The 12,338-nt window shown below is 34.4% G+C and overlaps 1 non-coding gene across 1 annotated transcript; it reads right to left on the bottom strand.

Moving 5' to 3' along the window:
* Positions 1-11,855: 11,855 nt before the first annotated feature.
* TRNAW-CCA (transfer RNA tryptophan (anticodon CCA)) lies at positions 11,856-11,927 on the bottom strand. Its single transcript has one exon. It is a non-coding gene; the product is annotated as a tRNA-Trp (tRNA).
* Positions 11,928-12,338: the final 411 nt, after the last annotated feature.

The following is a 12,338-nucleotide window of genomic DNA, read 5'->3' as shown; positions in this document are numbered from 1 at the left end:
CATTTGCTTTGATGTCTAACATGTAAGATGGGGCCTTTTACGAAGGTAGTTGGATTTTGGTGAGGACTCCTCACAAATCCAATCCCACTTCTTTTGGGAACATGACCCTTGTTTGTAAGGATCATGTTTAATGACTTGCTACCAACCTCGAATTTCTTCAAGGTGTCCTTAAGTAGCAAGTTTTCTTTTTGAAGAGTTTCTAGATCAAGGCATTTTATGCATGAGTTTAAACTATCACTATGTTCAGCATTTAACTTATCAAACTTGTAAATAAGACTATCATACTCCTTTTTTAGCAATTTGTATTTACCACTAATAGTCTTACACTCATCAAACAATTCATAGAAAGCATTTAATAATTCATCGAATGATAAATCTGCATCTAATGAATTTGTTACCTTGTCTTCGATGGCCATTAGGGCGTAATGAGCAACTTGCTCGGTGTTGGTCTCCTCTTCTTCGGACGCGCTCGAGTCGTCCCATGTTGCTTGAAGCGCCTTCTTCTTTGATGTTCTTCTTTTGACTTGGGGACAATCACTCTTGTAGTGTCCCGGCTTTTTACATTCATAGCAGATCACTTGGTCCTTCTTGGGTTCAAGTTTATTTTTCGCGTCATTCTTAAACTTGTTTCTTTTAAAGAACTTTTTAAACTTTCTTGTTAAAAGTGCCAAGTCATCATCACAGTCCTCATCACTTGAGTTTTCTCTCAAGTGGCATTCAGAAGTTTTGAGTGCCATATCCTTCCTGTTCTTTGGAAGGATGTCTTCTTGCTCTTCATGAGCTTTACAAGTCATTTCGTAGGTCATTAATGACCCGATTAGTTCTTCAAGAGGGAAGTTGCGCAGATCTTTTGCCTCTTGAATAGCAGTGACTTTAGGATCCCAACTCTTAGGAAGGGATCTTAGTATCTTATTTACGAGTTCAAAATCCGAAAAACTTTTTCCGAGTCCTTTCAGACCGTTGACGACATCCGTGAAACGGGTAAACATGTCGCCAATGGTTTCACTCGGTTTCATTCGGAAAAGTTCAAACGAATGCAACAACATATTGATTTTTGACTCTTTCACTCTACTTGTGCCCTCATGGGTCACTTCAAGTGTGTGCCAAATATCAAATGCAGTTTCGCAAGTTGAAACACGATTAAACTCGTTTTTATCAAGTGCGCAAAATAAGGCATTCATAGCCTTTGCATTAAGAGCGAAAGCCTTCTTTTCCAATTCATTCCAATTGATCATTGGAAGAGAAGACTTTGAAAATCCGTTTTCAACAAGGTTCCACAGTTCAAAATCCATAGAAATAAGAAAGATCCTCATTCGGGTCTTCGAGTAGGTGTAGTCCGTCCCACTGAACATGGGTGGACGTGTAATAGAATGCCCATCTTGGTTTCCGGCGTATGCCATCTCTCTTGGGTTTTAATCCGTTAGAGAGTTAACCTTGCTCTGATACCAATTGTTAGGATCAAGAGCACTAAGAGGGGGGGTGAATTAGTGCAACGGAAATCTTTCAGCGATTTAAAAACGAAAGCTGAGTTCGTCCGATAAAAACGATTTCGATGTAAAAGCCGATTGTAAGATTACTTAAGATTAAGCGCAGTTTATGTCTAAGCACAGTTTACGTCTAAACTGAGTTTGCGTCTAAATACAGTTTTCGTCTAAACGCAATTTTGCGTCTAAACACAGTTTTATGTCTAAACGCAATTTTGCGTCTAAACTCAGTTTACGTCTAAACGCAATTTGTGTCTAAAAGTAGTTTACGTCTAAAACATAGTTTTATGTCCAAACACAGTTTGCGCAGTTTGCGTCTAAACACAGTTTTGCGTCTAAACTCAATCTACGTCTAAACGCAGTTTTACGTCTAAATGCAGTTTGCTTCTCAACACAGTTTTACGTCTAAAGGTAGTTTTACATTTAAAAGAAGTTTACGTCTAAAACACAGTTTTATGTTTAAACATAGTTTGCGCAGTTTACGTTTAAACGCAGTTTTACGTCTAAACGCAGTTTGCGTCTAAACGCAGTTTTACGTCTAAACGTAGTTTGCGTCTAAAACAGTTTTAAAGAGATCTAAACTTAGAAGCTAGTTCATAAAAAGCGCAGAAGACAGTTTTGCAGAATCAAAACACAAACGTAAGCTGATCGTACGAAAAACACAGATTTACGTATGAATGCAGATTCGAAAAGATCAGCACTTAGAACTTGTTCGTAAAGGCGCAGAGAACAGTAGTTATGTAGGAGGTTTGCAGTAATGATAAGGTACTCGAAATAAAAGCAAACCAGAGATTTAGAGTGGTTCGGTCAGTCTTGACCTACTCCACTTTTGGCTTCCTCCTCCGACGAGGTCACCGACGTCAACTAGCTGCCTTCCTTCAATGGGTGAAGGCCAACTGCCCTTTTACAATTTCACTCCTTTTGATGGGCTCAGGAGACAACCCTTACAGAACCTTTCTCTCCTCACTTTACAATTCAGAAGCTTAAAGAACAGAAGGAGGAGACTTAAAGGCTTTACAACAATTTTGAGCTCTTAGAATCACAGAAAGAATCAAGATTTCGGTGTAGGTCTATATGATTTCTATGCTGAATGGGTGGGGTATTTATAGGCCCCAACCCAGTTCAAATTTGGAGCTCAAAACGATCAAATCCCGGAATTCCGGGATCAGGCGGTTGCACCTCCTGACTGGAGAGGTTGCACCGCCTGGCAGAGCTCGGAGACTGAGCCCAGGCGGTTGCACCTCTCTGTCAGGGGCGGTTACACCGCCTGAGTCTGGCTCGGAGACTGAGCCCCAGGCGGTGCCACCTCTTGACTGAGGCGGTTGCACCTCTCTGCCAGAGCTCGAAGACCGAGCTCAAGCGGTGCTACCTCTCTGTCAGGGAGGTTGCACCGCCCAATCTAGCTCGAAGACTGAGCTCAGGCGGTGCTACCTCTCTGTTAGGGAGGTTGCACCGCCCAGTCTAGCTCGAAGACTGAGCTCAGGCGGTTGCACCTCCTGGCTGGGGCGGTTGCATCGCCCAGTCTCGCTGGGAGACTTAGCCCAGGCGGTGCCACCTCCTGGCCTAGGCGGTTGCACCTCCTGGTGCAATCAGGGTCCGAATGGTTAGCTCCATTCGGCCCAATTTCAATCTTTTCAGGGGGCCCAATTGCCCCAAGATTAAGCTAATGTGATCACCTCCCATTTTCCAACTTAATCAACGTGCTAACTACGATTAAATCTAAGACAGTTTCTGCAGCTTTGCTCCGATGCGTCAATCGCTTCTTCCGGCGAGTTTCCGGCGAACTTTCGTCGATCATCCGATGAACCCTCGGTGATTCTTCTGCGGACTTCCGGCAAACTCCTGGACTTTGCGACGATCCACTTGGCGAGTTCCGACGAGCTTCGCTTGGCAAGCTTCTGGACTTCTCGGATCTGTTCTCGCAGAACCTCCGACGACCGTCCGAACTTCCGTCGAACTCCCAACGTGATCATGATCTTGACTCCGGCGCAACTCCTGCTGCTTGTCTAACTTTCATCTTAGTTAATCCTGCACACTTATCTCAACATATAGATTAGACAACAAATGACAATTGACTTCATCATCAAAATCCGAGATTCAACAGAAGGATCTAGTTCTCCTTGCAGATCCTTGTAGATTGATATTTCAGATCCGAAGATAAAGCGCTTATAGATCAGATAAGGTTTATTCTTCTAAACAACAAGAAAGGTACGTATTGTAATATTGTTAGATCCAATTTATTTTATTTCAATCTTGGCATAAAAGTTTTTTCGCATTACAGATAGCATGAGTACAGATTTTATGCTAACACATCTATGTCATCGCCACCATCATATTTATCATTGACAAAGGTTAGTTGTCTCTCATGCCATGGTTCACCTTGCAATTTATTAATTGCATCATCAGGCCTTTCTAAATGATCTCTTACATCTCCCATCACTTTGAACATAGGTTTAAATTGCTACTATATTGCTTGAACCAAAAGATCGTTTGATGATGAACTTGCTTCTTTATCTTTGTACATGTTTATAACCTAAAAAACAAAGTTAGAATAGCCTCACCAACACTCCCTCACGTGTTTCACTCTAGATTTGATTAACTCCACTCATGTTTGATATAATTTTTGGTTTTTCTCGATACTGATCTCACTACTCTTGCCTTTTATCTCTCTTATTTTGTTCTTTGAGTTATTAAATTAACTAAGGTACCTAAACAAACAATTCAGAGACAATTCAAAGATAGTGAAATTGGGTAGGTTTAAAAGCAAGCAAAAGGTAGGCCAATTGAAAGGTGTGTGTAATACACTTCAATCATAAGCAAAGATTAGAATTCAAATGTCAATTGAACAAAAAAAAATTTATGGAATGAAGAAATATTTCCAAATTAAAATAAGAATTCAAATGAATAAAGATAGAATTTTATAATTTGCAAGAATTCCTTTAATCCGTAAATTGTTTTTTCAATTCTGATCCCTTTCTCTTTTTGTACCTTTGATTTTTCCCTCTCTTTTTTTGCCCTTTGATTTTTTTTTTTTATACTATAAAGTATGGAGATATAAAGAAGAATAGTAATAACACAAGAAGTATAATAATGAATACGAAGGAAGAACAACAATTATAAATATGGTGCAAGAAGAAGAAGAATAAGAGAAAAGAGAAATATAAAAGATAGCAAATAAATGGATGTGCAAACCTCAAACTTGAGCCAAGCTCTGATACCAAATGATAAAAATCATCAACTTAACAACCATACACCCCGATAGCTAAAGAGCTATGATATATATGAAATACAAATTAACACCCTCTAACGAATTGAAATAAGACGGATCGTTCAAGATTGAAATAAGGGAAACTATTCTAATCACTTTATCAATAAAAAAATTGATGAAATAATTAGAACATCACTTTGATTCCCTTATAATACCATAAACTAAGAAGTTTGATAGGTTGAAAGAAAAATAAAATATTTTTGGGGTTTGAACACCACAAGCAGAAAAGCTTGATAAGTTCTAAAGTTCATGCAAGAACTTAAAAATAAAACACTCACCAGTGTAAAGATGATTATACTTCTGAATTACTTTCTTATAAAGGGAGTCAGCCTTGTTTATATAGTACAAAGGCTAAATACAATGAGAATGAATATATTAAATATATTAAATGATATTCATATTCCTAATTTATGAATGTAGATCACTCATTAATCTACCTTGAATTCACTTATTTGAATTATATTAATCATTATAGGCTCTTCTTGCATCCATAAAACCTTGACTGAGTATTGACCAGCTTGCTCCTTCCAAATGTCTTCCAACAAACAAGTTAAGACTTCTTTTATCCTTTTAACTTTAGCTCTTATCATTGATCCGCTATGAATAGTTAAAGGGTCTTTGGCAGAATTATAATCAATTTAATAGTTCATATCATTCGCAGTCCATGATCAAAGATGTTATTTTATCTAATTTGATAGATAATGATGATGGAGATAATAATCGACGATATGAATTGCAATGAGCTTGCATTACAAATTGCGGATCTCATGCAGGGTGATACATATGCCCATAACTATATTAGGGTATAATGTATACAATCTTTAGCGATATAAGAGCTATATTATTAGCCGATATTAACACTTTGTAGTTGGTGTAACTCAAGTTGTAGTATTATTAGATATGTTACCTTGGGGATGCTAATGGGAGAAATCATTATAGACAATGTCTCCTTGTACTCCCTCCTAATCCTACTATTCTCTCCCATTCCCTCTCTCTTTCTATTGTTCTCTCTTATGACCCCTCTATTACTTCTATTTCAATAGCTAACTCTTCTAGCTCTTCTCCTAGTATATAAAGATAAGGCTCTTATGGTTTATCTTACCTTTTTCATGTGACAATTCCTTTGTTGATGTTGCTATAACATTCTCTAAACTTTATTCGGTGAGAAAAAAAAGAGGATTGCTAAGCAAGTAACTCTATTATGAACTAAGCTCATATCCTTTCTTATAAACTTAGTTCTACTTTTTCCATATATTTATGAACGGATTCTGCTTTAAACGTATTTAAAAATCATCATTAGTTTTTCGATGTTTCACGATAGTACGCTTGATGAATAGAAAAAAACTTTAATTGTTTAGTGTCGTGGATAGATTTTATGTTGACCCTCTTGCCTTAATATAATTAAATTATTTATGGCTAAATATTAGAAAGATATATTTTTTCTCATTAAAAAAAATGTTCTAATGGTACTCACTAAATGCACTTTGGCTATTTCGGATAACATCTTAAAAGTTAGATATCTAATATTTTTTAAAAAATTATTTAATTTATCCTTACGTGGATATAGACATCGGATTTATCCACCTGAAGACCTTTAAGCATGACTAATAAATAGATCATTTATTTTTTTAATTTTTAAATATTAAAGCTTTAGTTTCATTTTTTGTGTTTGAGTAGCATTCTAAAAATTATATAAGTATGAGTGATTTGTAAAAACTTTAAGTCATCAAGTATAAGTTACTCTAAAAATTTAAGTCATCATTATCAATCCTAAAATTTATAATTTTAAATTTTAAAATTTTTGAATGAAATTTAAGAATATTACAACTTTGATTAAAAATGGGTGGCTTGCGGACTTTACTGCAAAAGATTTTCTAACAAATACTTCTTAAGCAGAATTGAGAATCGTCCCTCATCAAATTTTTTCTTTAGAAAATAAGGATTGTCATACTGATTTAACTGACTCTGAAAAATCAAATCCATTATGTTTATGTAATAGGGCTATAGCCTTTATTAGGCATATAAACATGAAATGGCGGACTAAATTTAAATATGACCTTAATATCAAAAACTATAATCAATCCGTTTCTACTAGACGCCAACAAAATCATCAAACTCATATTTTATTAGAAAGGTACCGTGAAAGAATTCAATCCTTTATATTTTAATTTATGAAACAGAGACATCGTTCAACCTCCAAAGTCAAAGTCATTTTAGATTATTTGTGCATGATGATTAGCATAATTCTAGCACTGATGCATCCAAATTAGTGACCCCCTTTACTACAGAAAGATGAGATCTTTTTTTGAAGGCTTGAGTTCTCTTGGTTGGAGCAAAAAGTCATAGATTACAAGGTTCAGATGGAATTCTATAAAACCTACTAGAACATTATTAGTGACTCTGTAGCTTAGGGTTTTCCATGGTTTTCATTTGAAAATTATCTTATCTTTTACCAAGTGTAAGTCCCCACATTGCTGTTAAAGGATTTTAGATTAATTTTCTTACTTAATATTAGTTCCTATATCCTTGCCAAAGTGTCAGATCTCATTTCTAGAAAACAAATTGTATCCATTATAATATCTTAATTGCCTGAGAAATGTCTCACTCTCTTTATTATTCCAAGAGTTGTAATCCATCCCTTATGTCTGGATTAAGATTCATATCAATCGTTTTTCTTTTATAAAGTGGCTTTGGATGTTATCTTCTTGGCTTTAGAATATATGTTAACGTCACCGATATTAATTTTATGAATTGAGTTTCCACTTATATCACATCTTCTTCCTATTTCCTATTCCTGTCTCATGAATATTTCTAGTTTTCATTTTTCTCAAGCAAGTCTGGAATCTTAGCATGAAGACCATCTATTATCTTCTTGCCTTTTCTTCTTAATCACTCAAAATTTCACTTTCCTTGTGAACAAACCTAGGGAAGATAAGCTAATTACCCTTTTCAATTTAATTGATTATTCAAGTTACATCACCTCCTAAAGATTTATTACTTTTCTTTTAAGTCAATTGTAAATCATACATTAGCATCACTAAAATTTTATATTGGAGCATCCCATCAACCTTAAGATCGATCGAGCTATATAAATCCAAGATCTATTTCCCCAAAAGACACTAACAAAAATGCTAAAAAGGCATATTTATAACATTTTAAGTATTAAAGAAGGAAAATTTTCTTTTAAATATCTTGAAGCCTTTATTTTTTTTCACATGATATCCTAATAGTACTCATGATTAGATTACTCAAAATATTTAAGGGAAGATAAACTCTTGGACTTTGAGTTTTTTATCCCAAGCTCATGTATGCTTAATTCGATTCCTTTATATTTTTCATATTTGTTTGTTTGTTGGATGTTTGATGATATTCTTAATTGTATTAATTAATCTATAAAATATCTCATTTTAAGTAGTCATGATATTTCTCTTGATTTATCCTTGTTGTGTTGCAAGGTGTTAACCACTCCTAAAGGTGGTGTCGGGATTCATGATTATCCACACTACCAAGTTCTCTATTCAAGCTAAACAAATTTACCAATACGAGAATTTGTCATTGGGTGCATAACATTGTTAAAAAGTTGGAAGATTTTTTTTTTGCTTGGAACCCCTTAGTTTCGATTTTGTTAAATTTGTTAGTTATTATTTATCTATTAATGTGTTGCATGATTCTTGGATTTCTGATGTCCCATCATAAACTTACTTTGTTGTTTAGTATGATTTTTGATATGATTTCATCTGTTTCTTGAGATTATCAAAAATTGAACTATTTGTTTGATTATTCTCTTTTGGATAAGAATTCTAGGATTAATATCTCGCTCCCCTATTATGATGATAGCTTGTTTAAGACCTGAAAGTTATAAACTTATTTATGCTAAATTAACTTCTTCTTCTTCTTTTTTCCCTATAATCTAAGCACGATATTAACTTTTTTTTTCCCATGTATGGGATGGCTGACGTTGGCATATATGGTCAGCTCCTAATCCTACCAAGAATCAAGTTATTTTATTAAAAGTTTACTACATTGCTACATCCCTTCATCCAATATATTATCTAGCTTAGGTATCGGGACCTATCTAACTTACTTTTATTTTGTGTAATTTGCATATGAAATCTATTGATTATATAATTTTTCTTATTATGTGTTTAAGGTTAATTTTGAGTTATTTTTTATGATCATTACTATCGATGCTTTGAGTTTTTCAACTATTTATATAATGGATCAAGGCTCTCCGATAAAAGGAAAGTCATCTCCCATTTCTTACGGCTAGATAATTTTAATTTATAATTATTAGTATACCGTGGATGATTTGAAAATCTTGAAACAATATTACCATTAATGTTGTTTTATGAAAAATCAAAATTTTATTTTATTTTATTTTTATGATTTTTTGATGTGAGATTAATCGGAGTATTATAATCTCCCTCACTTAAGCTTAGAATTAGATCATAATATGATGCTTTGAGACCTAACTTAAACTGTTTACTAGGTTGACTCTAATATCAATTATACAATATGAGATAATTTACTATTTAACTTTGTTAAATCTAAACATTTGGCTAAAAATATTGAGATTGATGTTAATAGCAATATACTTATAAATAAATCTTTCGACGTTAGACTAATCTGTATGTTATAACAATTCTCCACCATCATGGATAAAATTGAGCCCATGTTTTATGTATCGTATCAAGTATCATATACCATCGTAGATAATTTTGATCTTTCAAACTTTGAGACATCCCATGCACGTTTTGTGTATTGTATTATGTACCATGTGTTTTGCGGAGGGAAGCTATTAGTGACACACACTGTTTTCTCTCTCAAAATATATTTCTATTACACAAATTGCTCAAGATTTTTTTAATATAAAAAAATAATTTTTTTAATATAAAAAAAATAATTTTTTTTTTGGCATCCCATAATACTACTACTCGATAAGTCATTTAGATTATTTAAATCATCAATCATGTACATTTCATATATGAAACAAACTAGTCGTTAAAAGAAAAGTCTTACAACATTTAGCTTCTCTATTTGTTTTTTCTTTTACACACCCGCTCGCTCACAAAGTAGGAGTCTTCTTACATGACTCGTCGTAGGGTTTGTTTTTTTCCTTCACAAGATTTAATTAAGGACGAACAAACAAAATAATTTAATTTTCGGTTGATAAAGGTGTAAGGTTGGGTCTTCCAAATATTACGTGAACACTTCAACCAGAAGATGCAATCGCAATCGATGGCGATGTGTCCCCGTCCACGGGTTATGATGATGGGCGCATATATTTTTGGATCAGAATCATCCGAGTGGACCAATTGCAAAGACTCCAGACTCTCTCTCTCTCTCTCTCTCTCTCTTTTTGTGCCTCTGACAAAGACCTAATCTAACATGTACCCAACGCATTCTTGGGACAGTGAGCTTTTTGGGCACACACCACAACATCATCATCATCATCATAAGTCCAAAACCACGATAACACACAGTCCTAAATCATTTGGGACCATCACACAGCTGGTTTGGGGTGGGGCAATGGAGCTGGCCACCTTTCACATCCTCTCTAATTATATATATATATATATATATATATATATATATATATATATATATATATATATATATATATATATATATATTACTTCCCATGTCTCGTAACTTCTCACTGGATTAAAGTAGAGTACCAAAATGCTTACTTTAATTGAGCTTCGAATAAACCGAAGCTTATATTGGAAGAACTAAGTAAGATGGATATGAATCTCTACTACAGTCACCACTTAGTCCAAACGAGGCAGTGTGTTGTTGCTAATCAAAGAAGAATAACCCATTTGTCATTAATTTTTGTCAATATTTCATCCTCTTTTTTTTTTTTTCTTCCCATGAAACAAACCTAAAGAGAATAAAAAACAATTAATATAAAAATTACTTCGTTTTTGTCAGATAATTTGGTTTGTTTGTAGTCTCTATTAAGACATATTGGTTGTTAATGCACTATTATATAGTTAATAAGTCTCAAATTCAGATAGTATCTTTTTATGTAGTATTTTTTAGTTTAATAAAAAAATATATCGATGATTTTTTTTATTGCTCATCAAAATTACCGTCATTTGAATTTGTATGTTATCTTATCAATACAAACTTTCCCAACCACGAAAGAAAATAATTTTTAATCTAGATATAGTTAGGTCATGATCTTTCACAGTGGGGTGGTGGTGGTGGTGATGATGGTAGTGGTGGTCCTGCTGCAAGCATGCTCGGTACGAATCGACCACAATAAGATTTGGTTGGATGTAATTTTCTTCGAGGATCCATCCGACTTGAGACATGTTGACACCATAGCCCAAAATCATAAAATTATATATATATATATATATATATATATATATATATATATATATATAATGTATATATGTATGTATGTATGTATGTATGTATAGTTACGTAGATTTCATGTCACATATAATTCAATTAAATCTTTGCGCAGGCACTTGTAAGTCAATCCATGTTGGTTTGTTCTCGGGTTTTGTTGGGACACGATGACTCAAACGAGCCTTTCGGCTAGTAAGCTAATGAATGGGCTGGTCTTTTATTTTTTTTTATGCTCGTTAAATTTCTCATCATATAAAATAAATAAACTATAACATAAATAAGTGATAAATCTTTTTATTTTTTGGAAATGAATTGGGTTTCGAATATCTTTATTCACATAAATCCATATCTTTGTTCACGTTTCGTGCCGGGTTTAATTTTCTGGCCGAAATATGACCCATTAAAAGAAATAAGCAACGATCATATTTATTTCATAAAGATGATTGCATGCAATGAGTTGACGCGCTTATCAAGAAGTCGTTGTATTTGTTTTTACACAGGGGTTGTTAACATCTCCAACTCGTCGGATTGACATTTCGGGCCGGGTTTAATTTTTATGGTCCGAATCTGACCCATTAAAAGAAATAAGCAACAAAACATATCAAAAACACGATGTACATGTGTTTGCACAGTCGTTACTGGTTGGACTGACACTACGGGCCGGGTTTGATTTCTCTGGCCCAAATCCTGACCCATCAAAAGAAATAAGCAACAAAAAATGACCCTTTTCCGGAAAAAATTGAACCCGACGTGAATCGAACACGCAACCTTCTGATCTGGAGTCAGACGCGCTACCATTGCGCCACGGATCCAGACGATACAATGTTGGCAATGTATATATAATAAACAAAGATAGCATCAGACTTGTTCCCCTGCCAACTCTTTTTATTTTTATGATGATGATGATGAGGTACATTTCAGATTAAAAGAGTAATGTTGGTTCACATAACTGGATGAGCATATTGTGAAAGGCTGAATCTGTAAACAGGAAAACAAAATTAAGATAAGCTCCAACAAGAGTTCTACGAACAAGCTGTCAAGCACGGATAATATATATTGATGGTCTAAGGATCTTATCAAAGATTTTTGATAGATCGAAGAAATGATTTCCTGGAGTTCATCATGTTTGACTTGGAGGAAAGCTCGTTTCCAGCTGAACTTAGTCGATCTGTTTTTTCTGCATGTCGATGCTTGGAGGCCATGCCATGGACAAGGAGCTTTGG

Source organism: Musa acuminata, chromosome BXJ3-5 (genome assembly GCF_036884655.1).
Source record: "Musa acuminata AAA Group cultivar baxijiao chromosome BXJ3-5, Cavendish_Baxijiao_AAA, whole genome shotgun sequence".
Lineage (NCBI taxonomy): Eukaryota > Viridiplantae > Streptophyta > Magnoliopsida > Zingiberales > Musaceae > Musa > Musa acuminata.
Note: the sequence above shows the minus strand (reverse complement) of the source record. Positions and strands in the feature narration are given on the sequence as shown.